This window comes from Gymnoscopelus braueri, assembly GCF_963280865.1.
Source record: "Gymnoscopelus braueri genome assembly, chromosome: 9".
Taxonomy (NCBI): domain Eukaryota; kingdom Metazoa; phylum Chordata; class Actinopteri; order Myctophiformes; family Myctophidae; genus Gymnoscopelus; species Gymnoscopelus braueri.
Window position 1 is genome coordinate 10831137 of NC_137610.1, and position 14508 is coordinate 10845644.

The following is a 14508-nucleotide window of genomic DNA, read 5'->3' on the forward strand; positions in this document are numbered from 1 at the left end:
AACGCTTTTTTCAACTCGTTGGATAGATTTTATTTCGCGCTAAAAGTTAAAACAACTGAGAGCATTGAAGAAAACCTTTACTTTTTGGATACGATGTGCAGAAAGGGGTAAGAAACATGTAAAGTGGAAAATATTCGAAAATGTCCAGCTAAAACGGCACCGACAAACGTGGAACCTCATCTCGGAGCTATACAGCGGAGGGAGAGGTTCCGATTGGAGCTATGGCTAACACAATTACAGGGGAAGGACAAAAAAATACGATATTGCGATGTATCGTTCTACTGACTCCCTCTTATCGTATCGTATCGATACACTGACACCAAATATCAATATAAAATTACAATATTTTATTATCCAGAAAGCATTGTCCAGGTTTACATTAAGCATGGTCCATCTTTGTATATATTTCTTCCTGTAAATTTAATTTGCATAGGGATTTTAGTGAGGGAAATCTTGTAAGATTTTTGAAATGTATAATTCCCTTTTTATGGGTATGTGTCGTAGATGAAATTTCTTTGCGACACATCGATTATCGCAGACATAATGTAACGTGATATCATCGTTATCGAGGGCCAAATATCATCATCATCATATTGTGATGTAGGCTACTCATATCGTCCCACCCCTATATAACACAGCGGTGCCCAGTGAGTGTCAGTCACGGGCTCTCTCAGACCTCATCTTTCATCCCCGCCGTTCCAGCTCGGAGATGCTGGCCTCCTTAATAAAGGCCTCATTGTCCCCGTGGCATGCCTGTATGCAGACAGCCCAGAAAGCCAGCTTTGTCCCATAAGGGTCCCTCAGCGAGAGAGCTTTGTGGCCTGCCTTTCCCAAAAGACGAAGCCACAGCACAGCGGAAAGGCTAAAAAGGAAGACGTGGGGCATTGAGAGAGAGAGAGAGAGAGAGAGAGAGAGAGAGAGAGAGGTCTTGGAAATGATGCATAAAAAGGTGCGAGGGGGCTGGCTACTCTGTTACTCTGCTGGGACTGAGGTGTTGGATGATAAATATGAACCAGTCACACCCCTCTAGATCAGCCTGTCCATGGGGCTTTTAATCCTCTGCGTGTGTGTGTCTGTGTGTGTCTGTGTGTCGTTGTTGTTGTCTTTTTGGAGAGCTAGCACGCAGTAGCCTAACATTTCCCCCTCCTGTAGTGCGCTGCTCCGTTCATGGGGCAGGAAGCAAGCGGGTCCTCTGGGACTATGTTTCCTCCCCAAACGAGAGCCTTCTCTTTGATTCCCAACAGATTGTTTGTGTCCTGGCGCTAATAGAATTAGCCAAGCTTCATTTCCCCACGGTCTTCTGTCCTGTCTGGACGTGGTGATGGATGGAGCCTCACACAGGGGAGTGAGTGTGCTTAGACGTGTGCCCAGTGTTGGTCTGAACAAGGGGGCTAGTTTACTGGCCGTGAGCATCCTTTTGGTTTGGTCAGTGCAGCCAGACAGGGGCGAAAGGACTTTGGAGAACATGACACTTTGCTAACACTGGGATGAAATCATTTCAAATGGTATGATTTTTTTAAACGAATGGGTTTTTTAGAAGACTGGGACAGATTCGTTTTTTGGCCTTAAGCCCAATTTATATGACTCCATATGCGATTGTGTTACCCATGGAAAGCCTAATTGATTTTGCAGCGAGCGATGCGGTATGAATGTGTTAATGAGCCATTAGGATGAAGTTCAAGATTCAAGATTTATTTTTTTCGTGTGTGCGAGTACACATCACAAGTTGCAATGAAGGTAGGAGTTTTTGTGGCAATGACTGCAGTTTATAGAATGTATCAGCGCTTGTGAGTGTGTGTATCATATAATATGGCTGGTAATGGACTGTTTATTGCTGCTAACAGGGGGTTAGTTTCTAATTATCCTGGTTACAGAGGCATGGCCGACAGATTGCTGGCCAAACACACTTCACAGGACAGGTACTGGCCTGTGCCATGTTCGTCTGCTCACCAGTCCAACACACACACACACACACACACACACACACACACACACACACACACACACACACACACACACACACACACACACACACACACACACACACACACACGCACATGTCTTGGGTGCTCCAAAGAACACAATTTCCCAGGGTTAGTTTGTCACTTTCTAGAGAGTGTGATGACAGTGAGTGGAATGATTTCCATGGATCAAAGCGAGAATTTCAGCGTCTTTTAAATACAGTCTAACTCTTTTTAGCCCAACAGATGGGTTTGTCGGTAGTCTCGGCCATATCAGAGATCTCCGCCTACCAATAAGTCTGGTGACATCCAAATTCTATGGGCTAGAACAGCAGAGAAATCCTCCGCTGACAAGCACCCAATGATTTTGAATCCAATCCTGATACCGTCCCATGAAGGACTGCCCTGAAGTCTTTGCATTGGTTCACACTGACGAAGGCTGGATAGCCGAAACGTTTGTTCATTTTAGAGATACTGTATAAGAAATAATAACAAAAAAGTCAACTCACAACTCACTCGAGTGAGACCCATTACTTGTATGATCTAAGAGGATATCGCACCAGAGGAGAGCGCGGTGGTGGTAGCAAAAGGTTTATTTGCATTGGTTCTGCAATGTTATTTTTTTAATTGTCGAATAGTTTCTCTTTCTCTGGCTTCTAATGATAAATACAAGCTAAATCAAGTGCTTTAAAATTGTTTACAGCTTTCAGTTTCTGACAAAACGATTCATGTTTTTGGTTCCTCCAAGCACGGCAAATTGCCTGGTGACGCTACGATGCAATTTATGGATCAGCTGGCCCAGATCATTAATTATTTTTTGAACCTCAATGCACAGTCTCTCAGTCATCTATCATGTTGAACATGATGCCCTGTAAATTCAGATGGATTATGATTGCAAGCAGTGTGTGCTTGACTTTTCTGACTCCCCACATCTCATTTTAAGACCAACACACCCATACACGTACATAAACAACGTGGGTGCTGGGGCTGACAATTGCAACTGCATTGGTTATAACAACAATGCCACTTGTGCAGTGCTTTGTGCCATTTTGCACTGGGAGTAAGATAGGGACCTCTGTGTGTTGGGGGGGGGGGGGGGGGTCACACACACATAGAGTTGTTACAGAGACCGACCCCCTACTGTTTTACTATTGGGGATGGTGAGACTCAACAGGTCCATTTTTATCTTCTGGAGGAGTAGTCCCATATTTGAAAGCATTACTTAATCCACTTTTGCATTTAACCCTTCCATTGTGTTAGGGTCATTTTGAGTTTTTTGTTTAAATAGGTAAAAAGTACCCTTTACATTTCTCTATTGGAACAAGGCTTCATGATATCCTCAGAAACAGCTATTTTAATGCAACAATATTAATTGTCACCATTTTTGTAAGTTCTGATGGTCTCTAAAAAAAGTGACATCTGTGGTGTTACGGGTCAAAATTGACCCGGCAGAGAAGTGTGGCTCAATTTGCCCCGCAAGGGGCCCCTGGGTGCCACAGGCACACCATTGCTCCAATCCTCACCAAACATGGCACAAATGCTGTGGGGTCTGCCATAACAATAGTCACACCAAGAAAGCCTAAATTGCACACATACAGTATGGGCAGGGCCGGATTAACCCTTTGTGGTGCCCGGTGCTACAACCCGTTTCAGTGCCCCCCGGGATTTTTCTTCTTTCACTTTCCCGCCGTTTTATGCCCCCCCAACGTTGGTGCCCTGTGCTTCAGCACCGAAAGCCCTTCCGTTAATCCAGCGCTGCATATGGGGTGCAACAGCAGTGTTACATTAGTGTCTAACATTTCAAATGGCAATAACTCGGTGACCATTGCTCTGATCAGCGCAAATAGGACTGGAAGAATGCTGCTGTGAGCAGTGAGAGGACATAAAGCCAGATATGATCCTGGATTACAACAAAAACAAAGGAGGACTCAACAATCTAGACCAGTGGTTCTCAATCTTTTTCGTGCTGCGGACCCCCAAATTAATATGTATTTGGGCGCGGACCCCCATCTGAAAATAGCATAAAATAAAAAATAGCAGATATACAAGCTCGCACGCGGCACGAATAGCCAACGTATAAATGGATAAAGTGGTTCAGATGATTGTTAATGCTATGTTAACTACTTTTGCTGGGGACCCCCTGGAACCCCCCTAAGGACCCCTGGGGGTCCCCGGACCCCACTTTGAGAACCACTGATCTAGACATGGTCACTGGCACTTACACGTGCAGACGGCAGACCAAGAGTTGGCCAATGGTTGTATTTTACAATATATCGGATGTCTCGGCATACAATGCATTTGTAGTGTGGACTACTGAAATAAATCCTGGATGGAACACTGGAAAATCCCACAAGAGGAGGCTTTATCTGGAGGAGCTGGGGAGGTCTTTGGCGAATCCCCATATTGAACAATGCCAGCGGCTGCCCCGAACCCAAACCGCTGCCAGTTTGGTGAGAGAGCTTCAGGCTACACCCACACCAACAACCCACACAAGGAACCAGCCAGGGGGTGCCAGGGGGAAGCAGAGGAAGAGGTGCCAGTTCTACCCCGCCAACAATGACAGAAAAACCAATACCACTTGCAACACATCTGAGAAACACATCTGTATAAGGAGCACACTAAAACAATCACATTCATTCATACGTGTAAACACACACACACACACACACACACACACACACACACACACACACACACACACACACACACACACACACACACACACACACACACACACACACACACACACACACACACACACACACACACACACACACACACCCACACCTGCAAAAGATGAAGAGTTTCGCAAACCAGCTATAAAAGTGTTGTCATGATGATCAGTCATTCAGAACTTTCTACAGAATAGCAACTAAGGTTTTGTGAGGCAGCCATTATAGTTCATGTAATGTCTGTCACCTTTTGCACCGTTAAAGACTTAACGAGATCTATCTTGCCAATGTTCAATTTGAAAGTGATATTTTGATCAAACCATATTGTGAATATTCAACTGAGTTTCAGAGAGTGAGAAACTTGTCCTTGATAATTTTATTCCTAATGATCAATTTGCATTTGCTATTTGGAGCAAAATAAAGTTTGGGTTTATGAAAAAGAAATAACTTTGTACCTTCTTTCCTGACATTGTCTTCATTATAGGAAATATAATGAGTGAATTTTTATAATTAAAAACAAGTGCTATATTGAAAGATGAAAGGTCATGGGGCCACCAAAATAATATTTTTTAACAGTGTTTGCATGGCTATGAATGCATAACAGGTCAGTTATGAGGTGATTTCTTTTTTTTGGGATGATAATGACTAATGGGCTGAGTTAAATCACGGGTCAAATTTCTCCAAAAGTGTAGGCAGCTTTCTAACACAATGAAAGTTGAATATCCCGGTATCCATTTGAAATTAAATGAAGCAATACAGTCAAGTAACACTGGCAAAGTGCAGACAGAGTCTGGTATCCCTGCTTACTGCATAAATTGCTGGCATACATAAACAGCTTATACATCCTACCCCCTGCATGCACACCCTTAATTATTATCAGCTCTGATTGCTAAAGCCAATTCTAGAACTATCATAAAGAGCAATGATGAGTGCAGCCTGCACATTTTTTATATCACCCTATTTGTGAGAACAGCTGCTCTCCGGCTGGAATAGAGTACTTTCACCCAATTACAAAAGCCAGGCCCAAATCCGAATTTGAGCTCACATAAAGGAGTTTCCACCTGGTAAAAAGGCTTCTTGACATCAAGTGATAACACGGCCACAGGTACCAGACTAGAGTGATTCATCCATGTATCCATGCCCATTGACTGACAAATGTAGGTTAGTGTGAGGTCAGGGTTAGGAATAATGGACCGTCAGGTGGCGTGGCACCTTTTGCCAGACCAATTATGGTTTGGGAGAAAAACATATCAGAACCAATCGGATCTCGGAACAAATTTAACGTAACATAATTTCATGATGGTTCAGGTCCACTTTTCGCTACTCCTACAGATTTTGTCCAAAACTCACCCAAATTCTTACATCTCATGTGATCAAGATGTATCTGTCAGATTTTTCAGATTATATTCTGATTGACTATGACTGGTATTGGATTTCAAAGGGGCCAGTTTTGCATCAAATTCCACAAATCATGAGCGCAAGGTCCGATTGGCGTGTAAATGTCCACACACACCCCCAGTAGGCTAATGAAGAACCAATTGTGCAAAATGTGTTTTTTGATATTACTCCTACAGATTGTATCCAAACATCACGCAAATCAGTACACAGTATCTCTATAGTCATGTGATCAACACGGATCTGTCTGATTATCCATATTCCATACTGATTGGCTAAGGTTGGCTTCCGAAGTTTGCAGGATTGGTCCATTTTGAACTAAATGCCTCAAATCATGAACGCAGCTTGCGATTTCCGTGAAATTTCACACGCACATTCCCACTAGGCCGAGGAAGAAATGCCATTTTTCCATTTGCCATTTTCAAATCAGCCTCATGGTGGCGCTATAAAAGGCCAAATTGCGTTTTTAACTGTAACTGCACCGATCTGCGTGAAACTTTGCACGCATACTCCCTAGAGGCCAAGGAAAAACACCTGCCCTGCATTTTTCACATTAGCCTTTATAGCGCCACCAGGAGGCCGACTTATGTAAAACACATATTTTGACATTAAGCCTTCAGATTTTATCCAAATCTCATGCAAATCGGTACACATGATCTCTATAGTCATGTGATCAAGATGGATCTGTTTGATTTTTCATATTCCATCCTGATTGGCTAACATTGACATCTAAGGTTTGCAGGAGTGGCCCGTTTTGAAGAAAATGCTGCAAATCATGAACACAGCGTCCGATTGCGGTGGAACTTTGCACATACATTTGCACTACGTTGAAGAACAAACGCCACCCTTTTAACATTGCCCTATTATAGCGCCACCAGGAGGCCGATTTTTCTTTTTTATATTACTCCTACAATTCTTTTCCAAACATCATGCAAATCAGTACACATTATCTCTATAGTCAAGTGATCAAGGTGGTTCCGTCCGATTTTTTATATTCCATCCTGATTGGCAAATTCTGAACATTGCTGGCCCACAATAACCTACCTGACCTGGCGGAGACCTGTGCTCCGAGGAGCACTTTTTCTAGTTATTATTATTATTATTATTATTATTATTATTATTATCATTTAGAGGATGGCAATGTCTATGTACAGTATGTGTACTGTATGCAGTGTACAGTGTATGCCAACATACTGTATGCACATGCAGAAAATTATGCGCAAGCATGAACCACATGGGCAAGCAACACAAATGTATGCACATGCACAACAAAAACACACTTTTACGTGGTCACACAGCACCTATATACCCATGTTCTCACACTCACACATTGTGGATTGGACAGTTTCTGGTTGTACTTCTCCTTTGAGCTCTCTCTCACCACAACCACAATTCATTAGTAATTGACCACAGCAGTCTCTCTCATGAAACATTAAAAGGCAGCTTGTGAATTATTGATTAATAATATGAGGCGATCTGCAGCAGCATTTCTGACAATAAGAGAGCATCACTGGATGAGAGGGGAGAGTGTGTGAGAGAGAGAGAGAGAGAGAGAGAGAGAGAGAGAGAGAGAGAGAGAGAGAGAGAGAGAGAGAGAGAGAGAGAGAGGCCAAATCAATGCAGCGCTAAGCTGAGGCCCTGACATGTGCACAGACAGATGTGGTGCACACACAGTGACAGGCATGCCGAGACGTACGGTTACACACAAACACTCACAATCGCGCAGAAACAATCACTCACTCGCCCATTAATTGGCTCACTTTCTCGGTAATTGGTTCATTCAGTCAGGTCAGCCAGTCACTCAAGACGTAATATAATTGCTACAAATACGCTATTGGGAACAGTAGCATTAAAGGGATATTTCACTTTCTTGGCGTCATTTTCATTTCTTGGAGAAAATGAAAAAAATAAAACAAAAATGAAAAAAGTAATTGAAAAAACATGGTCTCCTCACACATTGGAAGGATAATAACAGTCACCAGAACCAAGGACGGGTGTTGTCAATTAATCTAACATGGTTAAAATGGATTTTGAAGTTACAATGGGTTTGCATCTGAAGGGGTCTGTTTAAACAAAATTAATATCAAATATCTAAATACTGAATCAAGCAACTTAAAAACTGTCTGGGGTGTTTGCAAAAACCAGAGTAGACGTTAAAATGACCCCAAACATGTTTGAAAGTGAAATATCCTTTTAAGTCCCGGCAAAATCTCAGTGAGCCATTGAGCTCATGTTTCAGCAGTACTTTTGTGGTGAGCACATTCATTCAATCAACGACCCGTCCTTACATGTATAGAAGAGGTCACCTCTGTGTTGAGAATGGTCCAAGTAGAAGACATGTGCAAACTAGAGGAAGAAGGGCCCATAGAGGAAGAGGGGCCCCGATGCATGGTGGTAGAATAGCTCGAAGGGGAAGAGCCAACTTTTCAATGAGAGAGGCTGGGCAGCAGGTCCAGCCCAATCTCAGGAGATCAACTGTGTGGCATCAATAGTAACAATATTCAGGAATGAGAATTGATAAGTGACTATACCTTATTGTATTTCAGTGATACTGCATACAACAACTTAGTTTTTTCACACATTTCTTTTGTAACTTATTTCCACCAATGTCTCACAAGCCTCAATGCTCAAAGTCTTCACTGTGGAGCAGGAAGGAAGCTGCTCCGCTGCTAGTTGATATGCATGGTTGTTGGGCCATGTCGGGGGGCCAACATGACAAACATGTGTGGTGCGGGTGTTCTCACCCACGTTCCCATACAACAGTGGTTCTCAACCTGTGGATCAAGACCCCACATGATTTAGGGGGGGGGGGGGTCCCCAGATGACAGTTAAGTGACAATTTAAGGTCTTTTAAGACCTTTTTAATACTTAAAAAAAGAAAAAAAGTTATCAGCAAACTGTACTATAAAAACTGGTCAAACATTGGCCAAATTGAAAATAGCCGATCTACAAGTTCACAACGCCTTGCATTGCGAGGCGTTGTGAGCTTGAACGGTAGATCGGCTATTTTCAAACTAAATCGAATGCGTCAACCCCTACAATTCCAAGTGCTTGTCAGGGTGGGGGGTCCCTAGTCCAAATATGATTATTTTGGGGGTCACAGCCTGAAAAGCTTGAGAACCACTGCCATACAACACAGAGCATCTAATTCTATTCCTTGAATAATTGTACCAGAGCATGCATTGTGCCACAAGAAGAGAGAGGACAGGTGAGGCCTGATGTGTTACACTTACAATGTTGCATTACATCCTTCCAGTCAGGTCACTCATATACTCTCCATTTGGCAGTCCTATTGAGGAATTCTTCTCTTCATGGAGGTGGAAGGTATGACCACTGTCCACATCACCAGATATCCCTCCTTGATGCAGTGAATGCTGACTGTCAGGCAGTCACTCCCGGGGATTGTCAAGGGTGGCTGCATCACCACAGGAGAGATGTGGGTGGGGACCTGTTTTAGTGCTTTGCATACCGTAGATTTTATTTTCATCATCCGCTTGGTATATTGTATTACTATATTAAGATATACCAAGCCGAAAAGAAAATCTTCGTTTTGTTCTGAATATATTTACAGCATACAGCAGTGCCAGTTTATAAAGAATCCTTACATTACAATAAAGTAAAGCATTTAGTTGTAGTTCTTGCCACGCACGCACGCACGCACGCACGCACGCACGCACGCACGCACGCACGCACGCACGCACGCACGCACACACGCACGCACACACACACGCACACCTTATATGATGTCATACTTTCACCATGCAGCATTGAAAACTGGCCTTCCTTGGGTACTCGCATATCCATTTATGTTTTTTGGTAGTATACTGTGAACAAGAAGTGATGAAAAGCTCATTTAACTGGCCGTGGTGTTTCAATAACATGGGATGATGGTGAAGTCAGAGTTCAGTGGCTAAGTGAGCACGTGCACAGACAAAAACACATGCTGACACTGACAGAGGGTAAATTAGGATAATGACAGTAATCTAGCAGTGAAAATTAGAGTTGGATGTCTTCTTACTGGTCCTGGCGAGAGAGAGAGAGAGAGATAGAGAGAGAGAGAGAGAGAGAGAGAGAGAGAGAGAGAATGACAGAGACGACGCTCATCAGAGGGAGAATGGAGTTAGATATGGTCACTGTCAGGGCTGATGAAACTCCCAGGGATTTGGCAGGGGCCAGTCACACGGGGACAACATGATGAATAGGTCCAGTCTGGCTCCTCTCTGTGAGTTCATTGTACGTGTGTGTGTGTGTGTGTGTGTGTGTGTGTGTGTGTGTGTGTGTGTGTGTGTGTGTGTGTGTGTGTGTGTGTGTGTGTGTGTGTGTGTGTGTTTGTGAGAGCGCGTGAGAGAGAGAGAGAGAGAGAGAGAGAGAGAGAGAGAGAGAGATATGGAGAGAGAGAGAGAGAGAGAGAGAGAGAGAGATGGAGAGTGCACACGTACTCATGCACACGTGTGTGTCTGTGTGTGTGTGTGTGTGTGTGTGTGTCGTCGTCTGTCTTGGGCTTCTGACATTCAGAGCAGTTAGGCGGGCGGGCCAGTTCATTATCACATGCCTTAATATTTAATTTAGCGATTTGATAAAAAGTTATGTTTCATTAATGAGGCGATCCATCTCCAGATATCAGAAGTCGTCTCATCTGAAGAGGGACAGTGCTGTTGTCTTAAAACTTTCCCCAAGTCTTATCCTTAGTAGTCTAGTCTGAGACACAGCATGTCTGCATACTTTGCATAAATTGAAATTGAGGATTTAATCAATTCATTTTGATCATGATTATCAAACAACAATGCGACAAAAGATAGTTTATAGTATAAACTTTATACTATCCAAAGTGAAAATTGTATGGTACAGAAAACATGGCGAGTGTATAGCTTAGGGCCCAAGGAAATGCAGTGTTGAGTGTGAAGTCAAACCAATGAGCGGTCAGAACCATCTCTCTCTATGGGAATGCATATGGCAACCACACCTTTACTGCCAGTTGTATATCCTCACTACTTCCATAACACTGCCTTTTCACACTTCCGGGATAAACGCACGAACGAGGAGAGTATACCTGGGAGAGCTGTGAACACGCACCCCCAGGCATGCTCCTCATTCATACTGTTTACACTGTAACTGTTTTAAATAGTAAAGTTTGAGTGAAAATACGGTGTTCAGAATCAGAATCAGAATCAGTTTTATTGTCACATCACAGGTTTACAAGGTAAAGAAGTGGGTGAAATTCGTTTTTGTACATCGTTCCCATCGCAACGTTAATTTCCATAGAAAGAAGAGGGTGGGGGGGAGAAGAAGAGGGGGTGGGGGGCAAGTGGGAAGGAGATCAAAACAAGAGAGCAACAGAAGGCCAGACAAGTTATCTACATATTTACAAAGTACCTGAGATAATAAAAAACTAAGGTGCCTGAGCATAGCAGCAATGTATGTATACTGTGCATGTTATACTTATACTGTGCATGATATACATATGGACGTTAAGGTGCTTAGAGAAAAAAGAGCACAATAAAAAGACAAAAAAAGTCAGTGCGTTATACATGGGATTAAGGTGCAAAAGGTCAGTGCGTGTCCACCTAGGGTGGACTGACCCTAGTATAATCCGCAAGTAGCTCCATGAGGGAGTGCAGCAAAAAAGTCATTTGTACCTGGTGTAGTCCACAGGTGTGTCCGAGGGGGAGCTAAGTCCAAGTCATTGTCCCTGGTATAATCCACAGGTGTGTTCAGGAAGAGCCAGAAAGGTTTTGCACCGCCTGCTGTCAGGCTGCTGAAAAAGGCTTATGCCTCATTCAGCATCCTGACAGCAGCCGGATTAAAACTACACCAGTACCTGGTGGTGGAACTCTTGATACTGCGGTAGAGCCCCTTGCCCGGTCGCGGTCGTTGTAGGGGTTTGAACAGTCTGTGACTTGGGTGGTGCTTGTCCTTGATGATGCGCTTGGCTTTGACCACGCACCGCTTTTTGTACAGTTCCTGGAGCGCTGGGAGCTCGACTTTTTCCTCACGTGTGTGGTGTGCGTCTCCCATTTGAGGTCCTCCTCGATGTGTACTCCGAGGAACTTGAACTCGCTGACCCTTTCCACTGCAGCACCGTCGATGAGGATGGGCGCATGGTCTCTCCGCGGCCTCCTGAAGTCCACGATCAGTTCTTTGGTCTTGTCGACGTTAAGAGAGAGGTTGTTCTCCCGGCACCAGCGTGCCAGTGAGTTGATCTCCTCTCTATAGTCAGACTCGTCGTTGTTGACGATTCGGCCTATCACTGTCGTGTCGTCCGCGTACTTTATGATGGTGTTGGAGACATGTGTGGCTGTGCAGTCATACGTGTACAGGGAGTAGAGGAGAGGGCTCAGCACGCATCCCTGGGGTGCTCCGGTGTTGAGGGTCAGGGGGTCGGATGTGATGCTGCCCATTCTCACCACCTGATGTCGGTTGGACAAGAAGTCCTGTATCCAGTCGCACATGCTTGGGTGTAGCCCTAGGTCTCTGAGCTTTTTGTCAAGTATTGCTGGGACAATGGTGTTGAATGCTGAGCTGTAGTCCACGAACAGCATACGTACATATTTGTCCTTCAGCAGCTTGTTGTCCATGTGCGAGAGGACGGTGTGGAGAGCCATGGCAATAGCGTCGTCGGTGGATCTGTTTTTGCGGTATGCATACTGCCACAGATCCAGCGAGGCAGGTAGCGTGGAGCTGATGTATTCCCTCACCAGTTTCTCGAAGCACTTGCTGACGATCGGGGTGAGAGCGACAGGTCTCCAGTCGTTCAGGCATGTCACTTTGGCCTTTTTGGGAATGGGCACAATGGTTGACATTTTGAACCCTGCAGGGACCACAGCCTGGGAGAGGGAGAGGTTAAAGATGTCAGCGAAGACACCCGCCAGCTGGTCTGCACATGCCTTAAGGACCCGGCCTGGAATCCCATCAGGTCCGGCTGCCTTGTGGATGTTGACCCGTGCGAAGGCTGTACGCACTTCTCTCTCCGAGATGGTTAGAGGGTTCTCCTCTGCTGGTGCTGATGATGGCCCCGCTTGGCTGCCGCGGTTGGGGCTGATCTCAAACCGGCCGTAGAAAGTGTTCAGTTCGTTGGGGAGGGAGGCAGGCGGGTTCACCTCGCTTCTGGTTCTTGTTTTGCAGTCTGTCAAGGTGTGTACCGCCTGCCATGTGCTCCTGATGTCGCCATTGCTGAGTTTGTCTTGCATCTTTTTTGTGTAGGCCTTTTTCGCCTTCCTGATGGCGCTGTTTAGGGCCGCGCGCGTCGTGTTGCGCGTTTCCACGTCGCCAGATTTGAAACCAGCATCCCGTTCATGCAGATGTGCACGTACTCCGCTGTCCATCCATGGTTTCTGATTGGGATAGATCCGAACTGTCTTTTTTGGGACTATGTCATCTATGCACTTACTGATAAAGCCAGTGACTGAGTCTGAGAGTTTGTTGATGTTATTCGCAGCGGCGTTCTTAAACATCTCCCAGTCAGTCTGGTAGAAGCAGGATTGTAGCATAGCGTCTGTGTCCTCAGACCAGATTCGGATTTCCTTCTCAATGACCGGCTCCCTTTTTAGCCTCTGTTTGTAGGCAGGTAGCAGCTGGATGGCGTAGTGGTCAGAACTTCCTAGCGGTGGGCGGCGGAGAGCTTTGTATCCATCCTTGAAGGGCGTGTAGCAGTGGTCAAGAATATTGTCACCACGGGTGCTGCAGGCGACATGCTGGTGGAATTTGGGAAAGACCTTTTTTAAGTCTGTCCGTGTAAGTCTGTGTTTCGGAAGTAAGGATATGACAGGATACAGGACACTTGAATTATACTGTGAGAGTTGTGTGAGACCCCTATTCTCTTCTATTCATCAAGTATTTTCTTCATTTATTTATTTTTCTATAATTGATTGACGGTAAAGGAATATGAGAAAAACTAAAATTCACAATGAATTCAAGGATAGGAAAAAAAGTCATTTTGGGGGTATTAAGTTTAATATATAGCAATGTGCCATGAGATCAGACTAAATTGTTTTATTAAAACATATCGGAATAATTAAGTCAATGTTGGCTAAACATCATTGTGCAGTTAATAAGTCATGGAATTTAGCTCACAAATCAATCTTTTCTCCAGAGACTATAAATCAGGGGTGTCGAACTCATTTTGGGGTTGGGGCCGAATTGGTCAAATGGTGACTTGGTGTGGGCCGAAACCAGTTGCGGACGTGCATGCGCGCTCACACGCATTCAGTCAGCATCTGTTGTCTCAGACACTGTCACTAACTACGTAGATCACTTTTTTTTAATGTATTAAGATTAAGAAGAATAGCTACTTTAATTATTGACATTAAAAACAAACAATGCAATTTGTAAGGAGCCCCAATAAACCATTTTAAGTAGAGTAATTCAATTTTAAATTAAACAATACCTGCAATGTGTGTGGGTGGTTAGGTAATGATTACCATGTTTTAAGCCACGTTTTCACTACAGTGCCAGAATTTTTCCAGCAAAATAATTAGATTTAT